Genomic DNA, 26743 nt, shown 5'->3' on the forward strand with positions numbered 1-26743 from the left:
TGAATGAAGTCAGAAACACGTGTTTCAAGTAATCAAATAACATGATGTGAAAATTTTCTTTCAAATTTTAGAATTTTAAAACCGGCTTCGTGTCTTCTAATCTGATAGAGATTACATTGACGAGTTTGGGACCCAAACTATGGCCCTAATTTGAAGTTGCCACCAGATGTCGACACCATGCCACTGTCATCGCGAATTCGGCGGAAGCAGTTTAGAACAAATGTTAGCGTTTAGTACAACGATGCTAATGACGAAACGCATTATTGCGTTCGACTAAATGGAAACACACATATTTAAAATGAAATGTCAAAACACAATTGTCGTAACGCGACGCATAGCGCGGCATTCTGGTCCCACCTTGAGGCTTTCCGGATGTTTTTGATTATTTTAGCCTTCTCCCAATCTATGACGTGGTCTTGGACTAAAGCGTGTGCTGCCACACTCGAATCGTTAACTATTCCATTATCCAGCGCATTCTTATGTTCACGTAGGTGAATTTCCGACGTGTTTGGCCGATGTACACACTGGTGCAGTCTTTGCAGGAGACCTGATAGATCCCTGATGTTTCATCCGGCGGAATTTCATCTTTAAGGTTGCAAAAAAGTCTCTTAATTTGCTCTCGCTTTTGTACACCATATGAAACCCATGTTTCCTGAGGATAGACTGGACTGCGTTGGTCATTTTTTGGTAATACGGCAAGCTGATTCTTCTATGTTGTTCCTTCTCCTGCTCTATTGTGATGATGTTATCTCTACGTTTCTTCTTTTAGTGGTTTTCGGAGGATTTTTTCACGAAACCCTTCTCGTACCCATTCAGTTCTGCAGCATGGTGAATTCAATTCCTTTCCGCTGCGAAATCATCTCTCTCCATAGGTATGTTGAAGAGACGATGCGCCATGGAATGAAAAGCTGCTTGCTTTTGAGTGCCAAAATGGTTGGAGTCGAAGGTTATGTATCTGTCTGTAGACTTTGGCGAGAGGCGAGAGGAAATTCTGGTGTCGTTCGACGTTACAGCCCTTTTTCCGAACGTAACAGTAACTGAGGCGTTAGATAGTTTGCGCAGGCATCTGGAACGGAAACGAGTATCTCCCAATCAGATCAAAGAATATCTTTTGGTGACAAAAACCTGTTTGGATCAGGGTTCAGGGTTCTACAAACAAACGTTCGGTCTCAGTATGGGTAGCAAGCTTTCGCCACTTTTGGCAGAAGTTTTCAGGAGAGGTTTTGAAACAGAATTGGAGATAGAAAAATACTTCCCTCGAATGTGGAGACGCTATGTAGACGACATCTTCGCAGTTGTGAAAGAACGTTACCTGAAACAGACGTTGGAGTTACTGAACTTTCGACATAGAACCATCAAGTTCACTGTTGAAAAAGAACAGAACGGTACACTTCTGGATTTGAATATTACCCGGAAGGAAGATAATCGGCTAAAGTTTGGGATATACCATAAAACAACGTCTACAGACAGATACATAACCTCCGACTCCGACTGGCGCTCAAAAGCAATCAGCTTTTCATTCCATGGCGCATCGTCTCTTTAACATACCTGTGGAGAGAGATGATTTCGCAGCGGAAAGAAATATAATTCACCATGCTGAAGAACTGAATGGGTACGAGAAGGGTTTCGTGGAAAAAATCCTCCAAAAACACGAACAGTAGAAACGTACAGATAACATCACCACACCAGCAGGAGAAGGAACAACATAGAAGAATCAGCTTGCCGTATTACCCAAAAATGACCAACGCAGTCCAGTCTACCCTCAGGAAACATGGGTGTCATGTGGTGTACAAAAGCGAGAGCACATTGAAAGACCTTTTGTGCAACTTTAAAAATAAAATTCCGCTGGATGAAAAATCAGGGATCTATCAGGTCTCCTGCAAAGACTGCACCAGTGTGTACTTCGGCCAATCACGTCGGAAATTCAAAATCCGCCTACGTTAACATAAGAATGCGGTGGATAATGAAAGAGTTAAAGAGTTAATTCAAGTGCGGCAGCACACGCTTTTGCCCAAGACCATAGATTGGAGTCATAGATTGGGAGAAACAATCAAAAACATCCGGGAAGCCTCAAAGTTGAATGCAAGGGAGTCTATGTATATCTGTACAATTGACCATCCACTCATGAATGAGGAAGATGCGCCCATACCATCTCCTCTCTTCCATCTGACGAAGCTGACAACTTAGCGAAATTACTCTTTGACGAGTACTGATCTGTGTACGAATATGTGTTAGTACTTATTCTAACTAGTCGGACACCGTCCAGTAGATGGGCAACATCGAGCCCGAAACCGGTCGACGAAAAAAGTCATTTTAACCCGTTTAATGTTTGTAAGGACTATAAGTGTTGTGTCTTAGTCCCGTGTCGCGTCTCGTGAGTGGTCGCAGCTAAAATGTATACTAAAATTATAATTTATGCAACAATTCATCATTTCACATGTTGTGTGAACTTATTTACGAACCAAAATGGTGCTACTATGAATAATAGGAAACAGTACTCAGTATGAACAAAAGTTGTCAGTTGATTGAGCTTGAGCTTGGACTTGGGTAGACTGTACAGTTCGTAGTTGCTCTCCGTGATTGACCTGAACCAACCAAATTGCACAAAGAACACACAGAATAACGCTCGGGACTAGCAAATTATTCTCATTTTGTAATGTTCGGTGATTCGAGCTTTAAATGGTCAATAACGACGCCGGCCACGTCCTTATGTTAGTATGATATTCGCTGCCCGAAGGCCAGAAGGGTCGCCTCTATAGCGTGGTTCCCTAGCGTTTATCATGGAAGGGATAATTGTTAGTGGGGAGAGGTAAGAATTAGGATTCACCGTGGTAAGTGATGTGATTGTGTAAACGCGAACTATCGACAAGGTGATCTTTAGGTAACCTGAGAAGGAAAACCTATTAAACTAATTAGATGTGTTCTATTTTTATCGCACGTTCTTGAAATCTAAGTGTTGGGTGGCTGGCCCACTTCGACAGCTCACTAATTTTCCAGCACCCAACACTGTTGGGGAAATCCTTTTTCCCACCACAAATAGCCGCCGGCGAACAAATAACACAAACTGCGCTTTACACAGTGCCAACAGCAAACATTAGACGATAACAACCAGCACAAACATCGATGATTTTCTTCATTGATTAAAACACATCACGTTGGTAGAACACAACATTTAATCCATTGCACACATATTTATTTATTTACAATTACTATTTTTACATTTCACAATATCACAATATCACATATATTACATATAACACCCGATACAATATTTAACATTAATTGTTGATACTATGGTGGACGATTTCGTACTGACTGCTCCGCACAAGAACACATTCTCTGCTGCTGCTTTGTTGATCGCATCTCCATGCGATGTTTCCGATGGTCTTCGGCAGCGGTGAATTTTATTTTTATTTTTTTTTTTATTGTCGTCAATCTAAATTGTAGACCGATACATTCTTAATACTACTTAAAACTACTTACTTAAAACTAAAAATCTAAAGAGAGCTGGCTGGATAATTTATTCGTTTAATTTAAAAGACGATTTTAACAAGTTACAGAATCAATTTTTTTATTTATTTATTTCGTCAAACCAGCGTAGACTAAATATGCTGCCCAAATATTACAATGAAATTTAACGATATCTTATGCTATTCAGATAGTCTTTGAGCATTGATCTTGACATGGTTACATCAATTGTTTCACTGTGTTCGTTACAGAGGCTCATCATACGATTAATAGGACTATATTTGGCATAATTCGTTCTTCGATAATCTATGTAAAAAATGTTAGGGTTTCTCAGGTTCCTAATCGGTGCGTAAAAATTCAGGTTTCCTAATATTTTTTTCTGAGTCCACTCGTTGTGATATGATATCAATAATAAATAGAATCATGGCAGAGTTCCGACGTTCTTTTAGGCTTTTAATATTGATTAGCATACAGCGTGCTTCATATGGAGGTAGATGATACAGGGTGGGCCATTTAAAGTGGAAGGATTTGTTTTTGCAATAGCAAAGTAAAGAAGTGGAATTTTAAATTTTTTTTTTAAATTCATTTATTTTGGTCCAAGGATATTTGTTCTAACTACTTTTTTATTATGATATCTCGTAAATGACCGCCTCTGGCCTTGACCGCAATGTGCCCTTTTTTCGGCATTTTCCATCACTTTGCCCAATGTTTCGGCCGATATGGCAGCAATTTCTTGTCGGATATTGTCTTTCAGCGCAGCCAGGGTCCTTGTTTTACCAGTGTATACCTTGGATTTTAAATATCCCCATAAAAAAAAGTCAGTAGGCGTCAAATCAGGTGATCTCGGTGGCCAGTCATAATCGATGGCGACCTGATGTCGATGGAGTCTCTGCAACACTGGCTCGAACGGCATCAATATTCTCGTCGAAACGTCTTGGTCGTTGTCTGGACAGATGACTGGCATTACCAACACTACCACACGATATAAATTTGGCATATAATCGACGTATAGTGTTGTCTCCAGGCGATGTTTTAACTTTATTTTTATTTTTCCACGCAAGTTTAGTTAACACAATTGAGAAGTTATTTTGAATGTACAGCTGAACAATTTCAGCGCGTTGTTTAGGTGTGTATTGTTCCATGGTTAAAATTGTACTGAAATTACGCTTCCAACGCGGTATGACATTTGTTAATCTGACATCTCTGTCAAAAGTTATGGGGTTGCCAGATGCTTCCACTTTAAATGGCCCACCCTGTATGAGGACCAGCCTAGTTTACGAAGTGCAAATAACAAAAATTGTTTTTGTACAGATTCAATTCTGTCTTTGTGTGAAGTTATGTAGGGGGACCATACAATACTACAGTATTCGAGAATTGACCTGACGTATGTAATATACAATGTTTTTATTGTGTACGGATCGTGGAAATGGTAACTAAAGCGTTTAATGAAGCTCAACATATTATTTGCTCTATGGATGATTGTATTATAATGATCCACGAAGGTTAGTTTCGAATCTAAGATCACACCTAAATCTCTTACTCGTTGACATCTACTGATGGGTTGATTACCCAGTATAACACCATTGTTCAATGGTGTTCTTCTTCTTGTAAAAGTAATCAAAGTGCATTTCCTAACATTGAGCTGTAATAAACTCATAGTGCACCAATTATAAACTATGTCAACTTCATTTTTGAATGTTTGAGAGTCTTCTTCATTCTTTATTTCCATATACAGTTTCATATCATCTGCGTAGATAAGTGCCTTAACACTGTTAAGAAAAACGCAAACGTCATTAACAAATAAAATGAACAAAAGTGGCCCCAAATGAGAGCCTTGAGGAACTCCGGATGTAACAAATATTGGTTTTGAAATTTCCCCATTAAATCTTACCATTTGGGTGCGGTCAGTCAAATATGATTCTAGCCATTTCAATAGCTTGACTTCTATCCCTATTTTTTGAAGTTTAAGAAGGAGTAAGGGTATATCAACACGATCGAAAGCCTTACCAAAGTCAGTGTATAGAGCTTCAACTTGATTACCATTATCCATTGCATTCAAAGTGAATGTGACAAATTCCAGCAAATTTGTTGTTGTTGATCGTCCTTTGAAAAAACCGTGTTGCTTATTCGTAATTCGTGTCTTTAGTTGTTGAAAAAGTTTTTGGTTTATTATGGCTTCAAATAGTTTTGGAATGCAAGAAATAATTGCTACTCCACGATAATTTCCTACATCGGATCTATTACCGGATTTGAATATTGGAACAAGAAAAGGGTTTTTCCATATTTTCGGAAACCTTTCTGATTCCAATGGCTCATTGAAAAGTCATAAAAGTGGATGAGTTAATTCAGATGCCAATTTTTTTTTATAAGAACCGGTGGACTTCCGTCAGGACCTGGCCCTTTAGAGACATCAAGCTTATTTAATGCGTCAAAAATTGCAATGTAAGTTAGTTTTCTGACTCCAACATCACATGGAAATTCTGGAAGAAATGCAAAGAAGTCACGATCTCGGTCCTCTTCAGCTGTTACAATATACACTTCTTGAAAAATGTTGCAAAGAGGTTGCAAATTTTTTCTGGGTCGTTCCCCACGGTATCGTCAAGGTGCATGCGTGATGGAAAACCATTGCTTTTTAGTTTTGTTTTTAGGTAATTAAAGAAACTTTTCGGGTTAGATTTTATATCCGACTCTGTTTTTAAGCTGTAATCTTCAAAAGCGCTTTTAACAGTTGAGTTGAGCTGTTCACAAATGTTCAGATATTTTTCGAGATTAGCTTGAAATTTGTATTTCTTATAAATTTTATTTGCCTTCTGTTTTTTATTTTTTAGTTTCTTTATGTTTTGATTAAACCAAATCGGATATTTTGTGATTATATTTCTCCTTTTTTGTTTTGTTGGTATCTCCTCCTCTATAATTTTATTGATCATCAAAACAAACAAATAGATGCAAAACAACTTGTTTATATTGATGGAAATTAGGGCACGAATGCGGTATATAATACAGACGTTTCTGCGCCCAAATTGTCGAATCTTGTATATTTTTGACAGATTGAGTTGAATATTTGAAAGACTACATTATCATGGAGTTGCTCAATGGAAATTTGACACGTTGAGCTCCCTAGGGGCGTTGAGTTTTTTGATAGGAAAGCGCTGACTGACTGGGACTGACAGTTACAAAATAAGAGAATAAAAATATATGCGGTTTGTTTTCGAATGTTTTACAAAATGTGATTACTTTAGTCGAATTTCTGCCTTTTTTCGGCTTTATATTTATATCATAAGTATCTTTGGGAGCTGGGACCGACACTGATATTGTGCAAACGCTCTCGATGCGGGGTGAATGGAAAGCGCAGCAAGACAAATGTGTTAATGTGTCAACGTGTTAATACAAATATTTAAGAGAAACATTTGTTATAGTCTGATGCTGGTGGCCTTTGCTTCTTTCATGACTCACGAAAGTCGTTCTCCCTATCGAGTTGATTTCAAACGAGGTATTGCACCAGCTGCTTTGGATTCCGATGCAGTCGCCTGTTTCAATTATAATTTAGTCGGTGGCAACTCCGCTTGTTGACGCGTGCGAAATGAATTCTCCGATGGCAGCTTCCTTCATTCGCAACCATTATCTCACTTCGAACATACAGGAGGTAACGGAGATACCAACGCCAGCGATATGGCATACGGTGTTATGACGTTTCGTCTGCTCATCTGCACCGAAAAAAACTATCCCGGACAATTTCATATTTTTTATAGAAAGGCTTTCTTTCGAAACAAAAAGACGGGTAAGGAAGAAACTTCGCAAATTCACTAGTTCTAGATAATTTTTCACAGATCCATGAACATGTCGTCTGGCGTTTTTTTTTTTTTTAATTCGTTTATTTTTACAGGCTCAGTTACTTAAGTTTAAAGGAGCCGAATTCTTAAATATAATTTTAAAACTATATATATATAAACAATTTTCTTACATCTATGGTTAGTAAGGTGGAAAACCGATTACTCGCGGTGTACTCGAGTTTAGGAGGGTGACATATTTTTAGGAGAAGGATGGGATATAAGGAAATTGTAACAATGTTGATGAACACTCAATTTATAAATCTATTCGTATATTTATAGTGTATTTACATTTCAACTTATTCTACTATTTATAGCAAGGGGACGAATTACCCGCAAAGGAAGGAAAGGAGGGTATAAGGATGTAGGGGCAATCACACACGAAGATCTATAGCTTTAAGGAAAACATATATATGGGACATGTAATCAAGGTCTAGCCGAGCCAACACATCTCTCACCGACACATTGGGCTGTCTTCCTCGGGCCCGAAGGGAGTTTTTTAAATTCGATCTGGCGACCAGATACACCTCGCACGACCAAACAATGTGCTCGATGTCGTGATAACCTTGGCCACAAACGCAGAGATTGCTGCTGGCAAGATTGAAACGGAAGAGTAGTGCATCTAACGAACAGTGATTGGACATGAGTCGGGAGAAGGTGCGAATAAAGTCCCGACTCAAGTCCAGACTTTTGAACCACGGTTTGAGGCTAACCTTAGGGATAATCGAGTGAAACCACCGGCCCAATTCATCTTCATTCCACTTGCGTTGCCAGTTAGCGATGGTATTTTTGCGGACTAAAGAATAAAATTCATTGAAGGCGATTTGACGCTGATAAATATCGCCTTCAATTGCACCTACCTTTGCTAATGAGTCAGCCCTCTCATTACCCGGAATGGAGCAATGTGAAGGGACCCAGATAAAGGTAATGACATAACAGCGTCTGGATAAAGCACTCAAAATTTCTCGTATTCTCTCAAGGAAGTACGGCGAGTGCTTTTCCGGCCTCACTGAACGGATAGCTTCGACAGAGCTAAGACTATCCGTTACAATGTAATAGTGTTCAACAGGTCGTGAGGCGACGCTGTCCAGCGCCCAATGAATTGCTGCCAATTCAGCAATATATACTGAGCAAGGATTCTGAAGACTGTGTGAGGTGCTAAAAAATTCGTTGAACACTCCAAATCCTGTGGACTCGTTTATAGTGGACCCATCAGTAAAGTACATATTATCACAATTGATACCCCCATACTTTTAATCGAAGATCGTTGGAGCGATCCTCGATCGTTGGTAATCTGAATATCCATGGATATCTTGCTTCATGGACAGATCAAAATGCACAGAGGAATTGATGTAGTCAGGGAAACAAACACGGTTGGGAATATACGAAGAAGGATCAACCTGCATGGAGATGAATTCATGATATGAACTCATGAATCCGGAGTGAAAATTTAGCTCGATCAGCTGCTCAAAATTTCCGATCACCAATGGGTTCATGACCTTACACCGGATGAAGAACCGAAGAGATAATAAATTGAAGCGATCTTTTAGTGGGAGTAGGCCTGCCAAAACCTCGAGACTCATGGTATGCGTTGAGGGCATACATCCCAACGCGATACGGAGACAAAGATACTGAATTCGCTCGAGTTTAATGAGATGTGTTTTGGCAGCTGATTGAAAACAGAAACTGCCATACTCCATCACTGAGAGAATAGTTGTTCGATACAACATTATAAGATCTTCTGGGTGGGCTCCCCACCAGGTGCCGGTAATTGTACGGAGAAAGTTTATTCTTTGTTGGCATTTTTTACTCAGATACCTAATATGGGCCCCCCAAGTACATTTGGAGTCGAACCAGACCCCAAGATACTTGAATGACATAGCATGAGTGATCGGTTTACCCAAAAGTTGAAGCTTTGGTTTTGCTGGTCTATGCTTCCTAGAAAAAACCACCATCTCTGTTTTCTCCGTGGAGAATTCGATCCCTAGACCAATGGCCCAGGCTGAAAAATTGTTCAAGGTCCTTGCAGGTCGGATTCATTTGATCCTACGACAGACATCACTCCATCATCTGCAAGTTGTCTTAGGCTGCAATTTTGTGTAAGACAATTGTCGATGTCGCTTACATAGAAGTTGTACAAAAGGGGGCTTAAACATGAGCCCTGGGGGAGGCCCATGTAAGAGACCCGACTTACTGCCGAATCTCCGTGAGAAAAGTTCAAATGTTTCTCACAAAGCAAGTTATATAACATATTATTCAATAGAGGCGGCAGACCCCGAGAGTGAAATTTGTCCGACAAAACCTCTATTGAAACAGAATCGAAGGCCCCCTTTATGTCCAAGAATACTGAAGCCATTTGTTTTTTTTCGGCGTAAGCCATTTGAATTTCTGAAGAAAGCAACGCAAGACAATCATTCGTCCCCTTGCCCCTGCGGAACCCATATTGTGTATCTGAGAGTAGGCCATTCGTTTCAACCCATCGATCAAGGCGAAACAAGATCATTTTCTCCAACAATTTCCGTATACAAGACAGCATTGCTATTGGGCGGTACGAATTGAAGTCGGACGCGGGTTTTCCGGGTTTTTGAATAGCTATAACTCGTACTTGTCTCCAATCATCTGGAACAATATTATTCTCCAGAAACCGATTGAATAAATTCAACAAGCGATGTTTCGCCACATCAGGGAGGTTTTTCAGCAAGTTGAACTTAATTCTATCCGATCCCGGAGCAGAATTGTTACATGAAAGGAGAGCAAGAGAGAATTCTACCATCGAAAACTCGGAATCAAGATCGCACCTATATTGTGGTATATCTCGAACAATTTTTTGCACAGGAGCGGAATCAGGACAAACCTTCCGTGCAAAATTAAAAATCCATCGATGTGAATATTCTTCGCTTTCATTCGTTGAAGAGCGATTTCTCATGTTTCGAGCCACTTTCCATAATTTTTTCATTGACGTTTCTCGTGACAAACCTCCCACGAAATTTCGCCAATAAGCACGTTTTTTCCCTTTGATTAAGTTTTTAAATTGATCTTCAAGGGCTAAATACGTTTGAAAATTTTCAGGGGTTCCACGTTTCCGAAAAGCTTTAAATGCATTCGATTTTTCTACATAAAGCTTGGAACATTGGCTATCCCACCATAGATTGGGAGGCCTTCGGGAAATGGTGGAACCTGGGATGGGTTTCGTTTGAGCGCGAACCGCGCTGTCATAGATCAAACGAGAAAGGAAGTTATACTCCTCCAATGGAGGTAAACCATCTCTGGAATTGATGGCTAGAGCAATCGCGTCCGCATATTTTTTCCAGTCAATGTGTCTTGTGAGGTCATATGCCATGTTTATAGATTCAGAAGAATTCGACCCAATGGTGATGGAAATTTTGATTGGCAAGTGATCACTACCGTTGGGGTTCTGGATTACATTCCACTTGCAATCTAACGATAGTGAATTCGAGCAAAGCGAGAGGTCAAGAGCACTTGGGTTAGCAGGAGGTTTAGGTACACGTGTTGTTTCCCCAGTGTTCAAAACGGTCATATTGAAGCTGTTACAAAGGTCATATATCAACAATGAACGATTGTCGTCGTACTGTTCCCCCCAGGCAGTTCCGTGAGAGTTGAAGTCTCCCAAGATCAATCGTGGCTCAGGAAGGAGTGAGCACATGTCATCAAGTTGTTTGCGGCTAACCGCAGCTCTCGGAGGCCAATACAAGCTGACAATACAGAGGTCTTTGCCTCTGATGTTTGCATGACAAGCAACAGCTTCGATCTCTCCAATAGGTGGAAGGTCAATTCTAAAAAATGAGTGGCACTTATTGATCCCCAAAAGCACCCCTCCGTATCTATCATCACGGTCCAAGCGTATAATATTAAAATCGTGGAAAGAGATATCATCTCGCGAAGAAAGCCAAGTTTCGGACAGAGCAAAAACATCACAATTGAACTTATGAATTAAAAATTTGAATGTATCCAATTTAGGGATAAGACTACGACAATTCCACTGAAATACAGTGATATCTCCGACCTCTCTATCTAAATTAGACATCAAGAGAGATAATCATTGCAAGGAGGGGCCATGTTTGCATCAATTGTTGCAAAATTGTCTTTAATACTGGAAGCATTGAGATGACAAGGGTTCTGATGGAGTCGGAAACATTAAAACACTTGAAGATTTGGTCCAAAAGGTCAGACAACTTTATAAATCCCGATTGGGAAGTTGAACTGGACGGAATAACAGAGACAGTTGGGGTTTTTGATGTCCCCTCGAGTGCTGGGCCATTCGAAGGTGAATTATTCCCACGGAAACCAGGAGGAACCTGATTTTGCTTGTCCGCTGCACTCGATTTTTTAGGCATGCTAACAGGGGGTATCACCGGAGGGGCTTGTCCTTGAACTTTGGGAGTGGTCACATTTTTGCGCCGGGGATTCCCTTGGAAAATGAACGGTGTGCCCCCGTTAGCTGTGTCCGCTTCTATTTCGTCAACGGGCAACGTGGCGAAGACATTTTGTGTGTTGATTGGTTGTTGTTGTTGGGCCAGTGGAGAAGCGCCCTTTAAAATATGTCGTCTGGCGTTGTCATGCGGTAAAATTATTTTGTCCTATCTTTTCTCCGATTCTGGTCGTTTTTCTTTCCGTTTTCCCTTCTAGATAACTGTTGGTAAGAGAGCCAGACGACCACGAACAACCAATTTCACTGAAGGTTTCATAGTCATAGCAGAGGTTCCTATTCGCTCTATCGCATTTATTTTGGGATGTGAAAAAATGGCTAACGGTCTCATTAAGTTATGAATCGTAGTTTAAATTATTCCAAAGTGATGAAATTTGCCGTTGTAGACCGGCCAATCCGTTGATCCTCGTTAGTGGCAAAAAAAGACTACGGTTGAGCCAATTTAACGATATAGGAATGTTTTTTCTGCTAACGATGTTGATCCAACTAATAAAATCGAAGTGACTGTGGTCCGTATAATAACATCCTTTTGCCCAAAAAAAAAACAATATTTTGTACTCCGCTAAACTGGTCCAATACTAGCCACACCACAGTAATGAACTTGTCAACCGAATCTCCGGAATGGAATATCTTTATCACTATCGTTACAATTAACGAAACAGACCTATAGGGATCTATCGCTCAAACCAGGTTATCAAGTTAATCGCCACGACGGTCCTCGGTCCTCGAATTTTACGTCTCGTTCAAATCAAATTTAGCAAGTAGTTTTCCAAGAAGTCCGATCATTATCGGCCCACAACTTGGCAGATCTTAATGTGTTAACCGTTGATAAAGATTTCATTTGGCAATCAAGACGTGCATTGCCTTCATCACGATGGTTTTGTTACTAAAAATTTATGTAATTGGAGAGAAGGATATTAAGCTATCAAGTCCGTTGTTTAGTCATGTAAAAAGTTTTACAATGATATAACTAAACTTACTACCGATTAAGTAGTTCTACACTAACGCATACCAGTTCATCACATCTTAACTACATGCGATTCTAAACTTGTGTTCCACAAATATATCTGTCTAAGAGGGAGACATAAAGGGCGAACACGAAATTATTGCGACACCGAAAATGTCATGCCAATTTTCTTATAATGTTTAGAAGCAAACCAAAATTTTAGGGTAGTTTTATACATATATTTACTTCCAAAATCAAAAGAAAAGTTAATCGATGGAGCCTTGAGTGTAAAATTGAACGCATTTTCGCTTGATGCCCTCCTTCAAAGTCTTTACAGTGTCATCCGGTACCAATTTCTCAGTTTTTTCCATTTTCTTAACATGTCCTTCTCGTCTTTGACTATCTCCTTGCTCTTCCGAAGTTCCCGCTTCATTATTGCCCAGTACTGCTCCACCGGGCGCAGCTCTGGACAGTTTGGCGGGTTCATGTGCTTTGGAACAAAATGGACAGAATTGGCCTCATACCACTCCAGGACACTTTTAGAATAGTGGCATGATGCCAAATCTAGGCAAAATAGCGTGCTGCTGCAAGAACGGCAAAAGGCGCTTCTCGAGGCACTCAGATTTGTAGATCTCGCCATTTACTGTGCCTTTGTCACGAAAGGCTCATTCCTCAGTCCGCAAGAGCAGATGGCCTGCCAAACGAGATATTTGGAGGCGAACTTCGACATTTTCTTCTTCTTAAATTTGTCGTCCACATCGAACTTGCTCTTACCGGTGAAAAACTCCAACCCCGGAATTTGCTTAAAATCGGCTTTTATATACGTTTCGTCGTCCATCACACAGCAGCCATATTTTGTCAGCATCTTCTCGTAGAGCTTCCGTGCCCGAGTTTTAGCCATCAATGCCGTCGTGTTGCCGCTCATCGCGGTTTGGGAAGTTCTGTACCTTGTATGTATGTAGTCCAGCTCTCTTCTTTGCATTCTGGACGTAGCTCTGCGACATGCCGATCTTTTTAGCCAAATCACGGCTTGAGACGTTGGGATTTGCTTTAATCATCCGCTTCACCTTTCCCTCCGTCTTTTTGTTCTCCGGTTCCGGTTTTCTTCCAGCTCCTTTGCCGTGGTCCAACGTCAACCGCTCCTGGAACCGCTTCAACACTCTGGAAACGGTTGAATGGTGAATGTTCAACATTTTTCCCAACTGCCGGTGCGACAGGTCAGGAAATTCTAGGTGTTTGGAAATAATTTGTTCTCTCGACTCGCGTTGGTTCACCTCTATTTTCGTTGAATCGAAAAACACGACTTCGAGTTTGACAGCATGTAGACAATACACATCAATGAGAAAGTGTGCAAAATTTGGTTGATTTTTACCCAATGGTAAAAAAGTTATGCCCTGTTGAATGTGTCACAATAATTTCGTGTTCGCCCTTTATAATTGCTCACCCAGTTGCACTTCCCCAAATCCACCTGTCCATTCCCATCTCCGTTCTTTATGGATAAGCAGAGCTTAGCTCAGACCAGTTTTCAACAGGAGTCACACAAATTTCACAAACAAAAGTCACCTGATGAAACCCACCGGCAATGCTCCGAAAATGGACAATATAGCTCATATAACAAACGGTTCTTTTCTGGGCCACCACTTGGAGTATTAGGGGACCCCTGTCTGGAATGTCCAAAAATGTTGGATTTTCATGATTTTTATCGGATGTTAGGAATACAGTGAAGTGTTCGGGTATTTTGGTTATTGTTTAAGGTATGTTTGAAGATGTGTTTTCCATTTTTTGAGTGCACGAATAATGATTACTACGCTATTGACAGTTGGATGCGTAGATAATGTCTAAAAATCGGTACTTTGCTGGTGGTATCGGTTCTAAAGCAATGGGATGTCGCAGAACAAATTCCATTGAATATTTTGATGTTTGAGGACAATACCTAAAGTATTACATAGGGGTTCTTCAAAATTCAAAAAATTGCCAAAATTGCGGTCATTTTTGTTAAAAATAGTTATTTTTCATGTAAAATCGCTATTCAGAAACCCATAAAAAATCGAAATATTGAGATATCAGAAAACGACTTGAGATACACCTTAGATAATTTATTTCTACATGCTGATGAAAAATTTCAGCCAAATCAGTCAAGTAGATTCTGAGATATCGATACCACCAGTGGGAAAAACAAGATTTCGAGAAAAACGCGTTTAAAAATTCGTACAGCAATGCTATACCCCTGGATGTGCATTCATACTTTTGAATGTAACTTTCCAAAGCAATCAAATGTCTAAAAATCCTTTTAGGGCAACATTTCTGCGGGTATAAACTTCCCAAAAATGTCACTTAAGAGTGTCTAATCCAAATCCAAAAATCAATCCAGAAGCAATTGTTTCCAACAATCACTTTTTTTTCTCTATTATAGTGACTTTTAACACATTTCGGCTGGTTCGTCACTTTTTACTTCCATTTTTGGAAGAATGTCTGGAGTGAGAATTGAACTCGTGATCTCTGCGTGAGAGGTATGGATGTTACCACGGCGCCAGATCGCCTCGACACCAACAATCACTGTTCTACGTCATACTACCGCCCGTGCTCCTAGGCACAGAGCGATATTGAATGTTATATTCAAATAAACCTGATTGACACTGCACAATTGTCCAGGAGATGCATTTAAGTGGAAATTAGCATTCAGAGCTTGACAGTTATTCTCTAGAAAAAAACTGCCTTAAACAAAGTTGTTACTCATGATAGAGCGCTCGTTTTTATGTTGTCAAAAATAGGGTGACCAAAATTGTCGATGAAATAAAAAATCTAACTTTCTTATCTTTATAGATAGAGGTAAACATAGTTCGACAATGTTGTAGCTCCAATTATTTGAGATATCTTTGTAGAACAAAGTTTTCCTCTATCTCTTAAAATAACCGATATAGCGCTTTTTTTCTAATTTACGTTAGGGTCACCATAAAAAGAATTGTATTTTTGATCTAACTTTTATATTTCAAATTTTACACGCAAACTGTCTTCGAAAGACTTTTAGAGCTTACAAATACAAACATTTTTCGATACAGAACTTGTCAATATCTCAACTTTACTCAAAGTTATTAATATTTCTTCCCAAAAAACACGCTCTTTTCATTCGTTTGTCATTCATTCTGGGGTAAACATAAAAAAATGTTTGTTAACGGAATTTGAAAAAACAGATTTCACTCTATATAATATGTGATTTTCAAAACTATGTTATTTTTTGTGTTTGAGTAAACTAAAATTGAAATCATGAGTTTTTGGATGAAAACCCATCAATAACTTTGAGCAGGATTAAGGTATTGACATGTTCTGCATCGCAAAATATTGGTATTGATAAGCACTAAAAGTCGTACGAAGACCATTTTGATGTAGAATTTCAAATATAAAAGTTAGAGTACAAAAACCCGTTTTTTCATAGTTACCCTAATGCAACTCAGATAGAAGGCGCTAAAAACAACTTTGTGGGAGATATTTATTGTTTAGACAAAAACTGTCTCAGACAAAGTTGTTACATATGATAGAGCGCTCATTTTTATGTTATCAAAAATAGGGTGACCAAAATTGTCAATGAAAAGAAAAATCTAAGAAAGTTAGATTTTATAGATAGAGATAAACATAGCTTAACAATGTTGTAGCCCCAGTTATTTTAAACAACTTTGTAGAACAAAGGTTTTTTCTATCTTGATTTTGTTAGCTTATTTTGCAATGCAGAACTTGTCGATATCTTAATCCTACTCAAAGTTATTTATGGTTTTCTACCCAAAAACTCATGATTTCAATTTTAATTTACTCAAACAAAAAATAACATAGTTCAAAAATCACCTATTATATAGAGTGAAATTTTTACTTTCAAATTCCACCAACAAACATTTTTCTATGTTTGCCCCAGAAAGAATGACAAACAAATGAAAAGGGCGTGTTTTTTGTTAAAAAATATCAATAACTTTGAGTGAAGTCGAGGTATTGACAAGTTCTGCATCTCAAAATGTTTGTATTAGTAAATTCTAAAAGTCTTTCGAAGATAGTTTGCATGTAAAATTTGAAACATAAAAGTTAGAGCAAAAACAATTTTTTTTTTTCATGGTGACCCTAACGTAACCTAGAAAAAGGCGCTATATCGGTTATTTCAAGAGATAGAGAAAAACTTTGTTTTACAAAGATGTCTCAAATAATTGGAGCTACAACATTGTCGAACTATGTTTACCTCTATCCATAAAGATAAGGAAGTTAGATTTTTTATTTCATCGACAATGTTGGTCACCCTATTTTTGACAACATAAAAACGAGCGCTCTATTATGAGTAACAACTTTGTCTAAGACCGTTTTTGTCTAGAGCATAGCTGTCGAGCTCTAAATGCTAATTTCCACTTAAAGGCATCTCCTGGACCATTGTGCACTGGTACTAAATATTAGCAATTGTTTTATTTTGATTTATCAATAACTAGCTGACCCGGCAAACTTCGTCCCGCCCAAAATTTGTGTTTTGTTATCAATACCTACAAACATCCACCTTTTTTACTATGAGCAAGTTTATTGGTCATTTGTATGGCAGTCCCCCTTAGAGAATGGAGTTGAGTGTGTAACCACCGTGAACACATTTATTGCGCTCTAAACCCTCCACATGCCAAATTTGGTTTCATTTGCTTGATTAATTCTCGAGTAATGCAGAAATTTGTGTTTCATTTGTATGGCAGCCCTTCCTAATAGAGAGGGGAGGAGTATCTAACCACCGTAAAAACATTTATTGCACCCTTAAACCTCCACATGCCAAATTTGGTTTCATTGCTTGATTAATTCTCGAGTAATGCAGAAACTTGTGTTTCATTTGTATGACAGCCGCCCCTTAGAGAGGGGGGTGGAGAGTCTAACCACCATAGAAACATTTATTGCACCCTTAAACCTCAATATGCCTTATTTGGTTTCATTTGCTTGATTAGTTTTCGAGTTATGCAGAAATTTGTGTTTCATTTGTATGGCAGCTCTCCCTAAGAGAGAGGAGAGGAGTATCTAACCACCGTAAAAACATTTATTGCACCCTAAAACCTTCACATGCAAAATTTGGTTTCATTTGTTTGATTGATTCTCGAATAATGCAAAAATTTGTGTTTAATTTGTATGGCAGCCCCCCCTTAGAGAGGGGGGAGGGTTCTCATACTATCACGAAAACCTTCCCCGGCCTCAAAAACCCTTACATACCAATTTACATGTTGATCGGTTCAGTATTTTCCGAGTCCATAAGAACCAGACAGACAGACAGACAGAAATCCATTTGTATATGTATAGATAGATAGATAACTTATACACAGTTTATTATTATGCATAATTGGTTGCAAATGTGTTGTCCAATACTGCACTGTTCTTTCATCAACTGCATGTTTAATTGAAATTCAATAGCGTTAATTCAATTGATTGATTGGCTTCAAAGTTCATATGCCTCTCACCTTGTTACAACGATGGTGAAACAATTTCAAAAATAAATTTCAGTTCTAATACAACGGACAACGGATGGCTATCAATATGTATCTTGTGGTTCAGCTGTCCTGGCGAAGACGAGGTGTAGATTGAATAGCAAAACTGACAATTGACAATATTATCACTACTTTCACCCCTAAATAGAGGAAGGGTGCTCTATCCTACAACCATTAGGTAATACATATTCTTTGTATAATCACCTAACCGATGATAGAATCAAGTCAGGTTAGCGAGTTTTTCGATATTGTTATCCGTTTTTGACATGAAACGTTTCTATCACTCAAAAACAATAAAACCGAGAACTAGAACATGAACCAGTCTGGCGCTTAACCAACGAAATCAAAATGTTCTCTAATCGTGATCGACAATTTCATGAAGTTGCATGAAATTCGTTGTAAACTATTGGAGCGGCGTGAACATAATTTCGAAATTACATTTAACTATGTGAAAATGTTGGACAAACAAATTAGATATCGAACATTAGGTTAGCGAAACTAAATGTTCTCATCAGACCGAATGATGGATTCAGTTCACGACTCAGTTCGTCATTAGTTCGGATTCAACGTCGCAATGGAGCTGCAATTGCTATACCTATTCGCATTAGCATTAAATATCTGTATGATAAAGGCAAACAGTATGCAAACAATGCTGAAAACATTTGGTTTATCGGAAGACACAAAGAAACGTCTTATTATTCATCGAATAGGCCAATGCACCGCGTATAAAAACCTTCCGAATAGAATTCCGGATTTCCGCATAACGCAGTACAATCGTACGAATACCATGGTCAGTGGTGAGTCCATCTATGACGAGAACTTTCCTACCGGATATGATGTTTTTATTTCGATAACGAAATGTGATGATTTGAATCTCGCGAACTGTACACCATTCATGACCGATTTATATTACTCCAATATATGTGAACTCAAGGAAGGACCGTTCGCGTTTTATTTGACACTATTTGTTCCACGTATTAAATGCCCGCTGATAAAAGGAACATACATTATAAGTGATTACGTAGTTGAGAACGAAGCAGCAAGTTTTTTACCCAGCACTGGAAACTCTGTTTGGAATATAAAAACCACCGGAAGGATGGGCAAACGACTTGTCTCCTGTTTGGAAATGAAAGTAGGTGTGCGCCCCATGAAGTCAAGAGATCGAATTGGACACGCATAAACATTACAGACAATCCGCGGGATAATGGGGTAAGTTTAGTTTTCAAAGGTCGCTCCTGAACATACAACTTTTTCAATGAATATACAGTAGATTCATAAAAAGTCTATGATCTACTTTAGAATCCTTTCTAATAAGAGACTTCTATAAGCTATGGGACTATGTAGACTCAAGACTTTGAAACCATAAATACGTTTCTGATGATTAGCTGATGATCGATTAGCAAATATGTTGCACTAAAGTACAAGTGCTGAGTCGTATGAAGGTGTCGGCCAAGGCATATTTTCGTAGCGCAGAGTCAAACAATAATTATGTGCTCAAAACAGTAACTACTAATAACACCTTTAAACCACAGCGTACACCAAATTTTGTGCATAATTCGGCGTAAACTGGCTTCACACAATCTTGATTGTAGCGATCGACAAGTTACCAAATGTTGTGGAGACTTTTCCAAACCTTGATAACTATCAGATAATCAATCAGCCGGACATCACCAGCAAATTTACTAGTATTTAATTTTATACTCCAAGGCTATCATCAATCTATAGACCGCAACAGAAAGTATCGGGTCACTCAGAAAGTCTTGAAAATGGTTTCTACATTCTTTTATATTGTGATTTTTTTTTAATATGTTAGTTTTTATTTACCTTCTCCAAAATGGCGGGGTGTAAGTTCAAAGTTTTGAAAACGGGAGCGTTACGCCGGAACAACATAATTTCGAGCGTTATTACTTCTTTATCGACTGAACGAAATGGTATGATAGCTACTTCATTCGGAACAAAGAATGTCTATATATTCTTTTAAATTATTGACCCGGAAACTTGTTTCAATAGCTAAAAAATTGCTTCTAAAACAGACTATTGAAATCACACAAATATATGTACAAGCTGGCGCCGGCTAGGAAACCCATTTAGTAGTGATTAGAAAGTTACGGGAAAATGGTCTGTCTCACTCGCTTGAACACTATACTCTTCTCTCCCAATCCAATTTCTTTTCTGCAGCAGGAGCGAACGGAGCTCTTAACGAAAAACGAAGTGTGGATGACAATCCGATACAGATTGTTTACAAATGGTGAAATTGGTTATGGATTTGATTGCGGAGAAAATGAAATGTTCGATATTGTGTAGAGATTATTCCACCATATGAAAGAAACCATATTCTTTGATGAAAGCAGGAGTTTTAATATAATTTGTTGATGAAAGCTTCAATCAATCGATGATTCCAAATAGTGGGAGGGGAAGGGGGTGTTATTTGTGCTGGGTAGTTTCGAGGAAAAACCGATTCCTCCTTTGAGCGTCAATAATTCTTTTTTAGCTAAACTAAGTGGTAGTGTATTCACTTTATTCGAAAGATGAAATGGCTAAGAGTATTGTGATTATTAATTATTGTTTCGAAAACTTTTTTCAATAGCTTAAAAATTGCTTTGAATGTTTTCAATTGCTATTGAAATCATAAAAATCGTATATAAGCTGATGCATACTCGAAATTCCACTTAGTTGTGATTGAAAAGTGACGGGAAAATCAACAGATCTTCGTTTGATAGTACTGAAAGCGGACACGGTTTGCTGAGGAGCCTCGAACGTCAATGAAGTGTCTTTGTCAAGGCAGTTGGAGAAGAATTTTTGATTGAAGTTGTTTATATTGGCCCTTTAGAGTTTAAAACCTCTCTGATTCAATATCAGTCAGTCAGCGATCAGATGAGAAGATGGTTTCGCTCGTTCGCTTAAGCTATGCATTTTCCTCCCAATGCCATTTCCTTTTTGCAGCTGGAGCCTTCACCGAAAAACGAAGTGTGGGTGACAATTCGATACAGACTGTTTACAAATGGTGACATTAGTTATGGTTATCAAATCCATGAAATTGAAATGTGAGAAAATTAAATGTTTGATATGGTGTAGAGAATATTCCATCATATCAAAAAACGACGTTCTTTGATGAAAGCAGGAGTTTCAATATCATTTGTTGACGAATGCCACAATCGATCGATGATTTTAATTGGTGGGGAGCGGATATTATTTTTGTTGGGTATTTCCGAGGAGAAATCGATCCCTCGTTGAGCGTTAATAATTCTTCTCCAGCTGAACGAAATGAATTGCAATCATGTTATCCAAAAGATATAATGTCTGAGAGTTTTATGCTTAATAATTATTAACCTGAGAACTTGTTTCAATAGCTTAAAAATTGCTTTGAAAACAGGCTAATAAAATCACAAATCTGTATAAAACTGGTGTACGCTCGGAGATCCATTTCAAGATCCTCGAATGAACTGCAAACTTTTGAAGTAATATATAAAGTAATCTATAATTCAAGAAGAAGAAGAAGAAGAAGTTCATTTAGTTGTGATTGCTAAGAGACATGAGAATGGTCTCGCTAGCTCGCCAAGGCGATGCTCTTCTTTCCCAAACCCATTTTCTTCTGCCGGACTGAACGGGGCCGCATTTTTTGGTAAAAGCAGCAGTTCTGTTCATCCAATTATATATGACTCTTTCGCTGGGTACCAAATTTGAAAAATTCTCGTTTTTATAAAACACATGACGAAAGCGTAGAAGCAGAGCATTTGAAATTTCCATTACACAGTTTTTCTCCTGCCAGCGACCAGTCAGCATCGAATCGCAGTGATTATTTCGTTCGCAACTTCTAATCCAATGTGGAACTGGATTAAATCATACGATGTGCTGGTTTTAATATCGTCTAATGCAAAGCGCTGTGTATTTTTGTACCACACTTACTATTGAGTCAGAAGAGCAGCGAAAACTCCATCGCAAACCTCACACCTTAGTAATTAGTAATTACCGAAGCGAAGCATCGTACTTCAAAAAGTTGGACGCTACGCACTTCGTGCCCGAAATAGAAAAACTCGTGCCACGCTATGAAAAATCGAACGTTACGACGATTATGTAGAAAAATAGAAAATAAAACGTAGATTACGAAAATCACCTTGTTTTTCTCCTAACTTTATTTTTACGCCAGTGTTGCCACAAGCACAGATTTTTCTGGTAAGTTATTTTTTAGAATTTGGTACAGATTCAGTACGGTACAGATTGCAGAGTACAGGTAGGGACAGATGAGACCGGTGTTTTTAGCGTTTAATCAACAACAAGTTGCTTCACCAAGAGATTTGATTTAATTTATTGAGCCCTCAAGGCTACTGCAGTGTTGAGTCTCAGGCGCTTCGGTATGCACTTCATGAATCCAACTCTTCGCAGGCACGCTTCAAGGCTACAAAGCAGTTTTTGTTATTAATAACACTAAAAAATGATCTGTGCAAAGTTTCAGCTCGATCGGACATGATTTAGGGGTGCCTCAAAGCGCTCAAAATTTTGATTTTTTGATCCTCGAAAATCTTCCAAGGAGGGAGTAAAAGAAATTTGGAAAATCGATTTTTTTCAATGCCAAATAACTTAAAAATGTATGAAACGTCGAGATCTTGTGTTATCATTTTTGGCCGAAAATCGACCTTTTGAGCCTAAGAGGCAATGAAGGTATGGAAAAAAATAATTATCGAATTTAAAGAACCGACCATGATCATTTTGTTTATTGGTCCAAAAAATGATCTGTGCAAAGTTTCAGCTCAATCGCACATAATTTAGGGGTGCCCCAAAACACTCTATGTTTTGATTGTTTGATCCTCGAAAATCTTCCTAGGAAAAGTAAAGGAAATTTAGAAAGTCAAATTTTTTTTTTCGATGCCGAACCGATATAGAATATTCAATGTAAATTTATTACAAACAATATCGAAAGAGAAAAAATTACAGATTTTGAGCAATGAAAAAACTCAATTCAAATGCAATTACTACACACAATCACAGTCCTATGTCAAGATCCCGTCCGTGCCCCTAGGCCCAGACCCATCCACTTTTATTGTTTTCATGGCTTAGGGCTAGAGGACGCTATATTGACATAGGACTATGTCTTTGATTTCTATATAAGGGGATCACTCTACGATAAATGTAACGATTTATTAAGAGTTTTCAAACGCATATTACTCAAAATGGTTATTGCGACATATGTTGTGTTATATATCATTAGACAGGAAATTTATCCAGAACTTTTTTTTCGCTTCAAACATGAGCAGTGAATATAGTAAAAAAAAAAGTTAACAATTTGACGATTTAATTGGGTATGTTTTCTTTCGATTGCACTATCCACTAGCATCCTCCTCGACACAACGAGCAATCTATTTGCCTAAATTCTGGGGTTAGCTCATAATGTGAGTTAATGCGTAAGATGGATTATTCTCCATTTACCGATAATAGGCATTAATTTTATATTATATTGTATGTTGTCCAATCAATTCGTGCTCAATTCATGTTTTTATCGTGTAGGTCTCACTACTAACAATTTATGTAATTGTGGTCCAGGATATCATAATATCGAGTATGTCGTTTGGTTATGTAAAAATGCAATAAATGAATTTAAATGGCTACTGATTTAGATGATCGAAAGGGTATACCCACGTTAATCAGATTATGATAGCTTGACTTTCCCCTTCATTTTTCCCCTTTCATCCAAAAAGACTTTTTGCAAAAATTCACAACAATTACATTTCTCATAGATTCTCGACTCTGTTACCCCACTGTCATGAAAAGTCGAAATATAGTATAGTAAATGTATACGTAAATTAATGCAATTTTTCATTCATCGCGAAGAATCGTATCGTCTCTTTCGTCTGCAATGATGTCAGGGCAAAAGTACTTATGAAATCATAAAAAACGTTGACGTGTACAAGTTATTGTTACCATACAAAACACTAACAGAATGCAAAAAATACTGAAATACTGTCGTCGGCCACTGAGCGATACTATTCTCACGACATCACTGCGATGCGACCTATTTTGCGTACGTAACCACTGTGGTGACACCGGCGGTTAAATGCTAGTTTGCGCACGTAACCACTGTGGTTACGCCAGACGGCAGTGTTAATGAATGATTAATGAAAATAGGTTTATCGTCATGTGTATTGATATAAGCTAAATATAAAAGCTTTTTATGTATTAAAACTATGGAAAAATGTCATACGGCGAATCAAATATTTTTGATGTGATGGATAGAGCCCTTCATTTTTCAAAAACCTGTGAAATATTGTTATATCCAAAAAGTCTGCGACAAAAATAAAAAGTATTTTACAGATATGTCTGTAAATTTACAAACATATCAGTAAATCTGGCATCTCTGTTGGTCTGAGAATTTATTGCAAGAAATGGCTTGAAAAAATGCATGAATTTGCTTGAAACTGAAGTGGATCGAGTCCGCACCGCTTAGGTTTTGATGACATTCGTACCATTCGTCCCAAAGTGTATTGAAATAACCTCCAGGTATGCTACATTACTCGATGCATTATTGTGAGTTCTGATATTCAATGTGGACGTTTATTATATTTAATGAGAATTTTACAGCAAAAAAATATAAATATGACAATTATACTGCAAGTGGTTTGTGCGGTAGTTGGTATCAGGTTGTCTCGTTTCAAATACACTGGGTTTAGCAGTAGAACATATGCTTTCTATATTTGTTTATAGCATGCGTAATGAAACGTCGCACCTGAAAATTTTGAATGCGTCGCTCTCAAACGAGCAATTTGTGTGACCAACTAGCCCCTCTAAATATATAGAAAAGAATCTTCATAAAAATTCAATAAAAATAATTTTAAAAAGCGATTTCCATTAACATTTACAACTAATACATACAATAAACTATTGTTTTACATTAGAACCGATTTTTTTCATGATTATCAACCATTTTCATAACTAATTTTTGGAAAAATCCGCATCATGTTCGTATTTTTAACCTACTTAATTAAAAGTTTTTCCAATTTTGCTTATTTTATTGCATCAGCAATTCTCTATTTTTCATCCATAGATCGCTAATTTTTTGGATGCTCAGACTCCAAGTTATCGTCACTGATTTACTTACCCCTATGACCAGCTAGCCCCGCCCTACCCTACTCTTTTTTTTAGTGAAACTTTAAATGAATATAATTAATATGACATCAAAAAAGAGCATTTACTTCAATTTGAACCAAATAAATGAACGAAATTCAAAGAATGATGAGGTAATGAATATAATCATATCATTAACGATCCCATAGCATTATTATCATAAACTTGAAATCTTGAATTATGAAACCATAACCGAAAAATTCTGCTTAAATTGGCGAGCCAATTTTGAACGTTAATTGTGTTTGCATAGCGTAAATAATGGCTGCGATAATGGACATCCATCTCCAAAATCAAATAACCAAATCAGTTCATCCGTTGGGTAATTAACCATAATAAGCATATTTGTAGTCGATTATGGAACTAAGTGTTGCAGTTGGTATATTCCCCGACAACACTTCAAAGCATAACTCACTTACAGTTACTATCACTTCCTTATTGGTCGATTGCAATGGAAGGAAAAATATTGTGTTCATTAGTGGTAATTCTATGTATTGCGATGGGAAGCACAATGGTCTTATTCGATGTCTTCAGAACCGCGGGCGTGGAAATGAATACCAAGAAACGTATCGTTCTGAATCGTGTAGGCCAATGTTAGGCACAACGAAATCTTCCGATCACCGCATCCGAATTTCGAGTAACACAGCACAATCGAACCAACGCTCTGGTCAGTGGTGAAATCACTCTCCACGAAAGCTTTCCCAAAGGATGGGTGGTCTCGATTTCGTTCAGCAAATGTGATTACAATGCACCCAACAATTGTAAACCTTTTATTAGTGATTTAATACATCCGAACGTGTGTGAATTGTTGCTGAGCACGACCAACGTTTACGGATTTTACCTGCAACAACTGGTCCCCCGCATGAGATGCCCCATCAGAAATGGAACATACAGCATGACGGATTACATCGTAGAAAATGAGGCGGTGGCAGCCCTACGAGTTTCGGAAAATTCTGTTTGGTACATAAGAACCACCGGGACGGTCGACAAACGACTCGTGTTTTGTATGGAACTGTCATTGGCGGTGTGGCCATTGAAAATTAAAACATCCAGCGGACGCTGAGTCCAACCGTTAACCGTTGTTGTCGTTATAATGCTTATAATTTTGTTGTTGTCGTTATAATGCTTATAATGCTTTGTGTGTTCTAACATCAAGAAAGGTGAGACAAGTTCTTTACATACTTACGTAACAACACAAGAAAGTTTCGGTGATCCTCCATTTCAAATTATTTCAGGTCCTTCTGAAAAACAGTAAGAAAAACCAGTGCAATCTAACGAATGTTTTCGGAAACTCCAGGGAACAAGTCATCACAAAAAGTGCATGGTGTAATACCAAGTTCCAAACTGCAAACTGCTTCAAATTATCGAATCATTAGCACCAGTGGAGGCAACAAGCTGAGCTACAGTATTTTCCAGATATAAGCTACATCACGAACTTCTGAGCTGGTATTTGGCGAAC

The 26743-nt window shown here is 38.2% G+C and overlaps 1 protein-coding gene across 2 annotated transcripts in view; it reads left to right on the forward strand.

Moving 5' to 3' along the window:
• Positions 1-26743, forward strand: part of LOC129771352 (uncharacterized) — a 59309-nt gene that overhangs the window by 20165 nt on the left and 12401 nt on the right. The window contains exon 1 of one of the 2 annotated variants that reach the window (XR_008742349.1): positions 2269-2809. The exons of the other annotated variant lie outside the window; for it this stretch is intronic. The gene's annotated coding sequence lies outside the window, so the exon portion shown is untranslated. Of the gene's footprint in view, positions 1-2268; positions 2810-26743 lie in introns of those variants that run through there. 2 annotated transcript variants of the gene reach the window in all.

Source organism: Toxorhynchites rutilus, chromosome 2 (genome assembly GCF_029784135.1).
Source record: "Toxorhynchites rutilus septentrionalis strain SRP chromosome 2, ASM2978413v1, whole genome shotgun sequence".
In the NCBI taxonomy this organism is placed as follows: domain Eukaryota; kingdom Metazoa; phylum Arthropoda; class Insecta; order Diptera; family Culicidae; genus Toxorhynchites; species Toxorhynchites rutilus.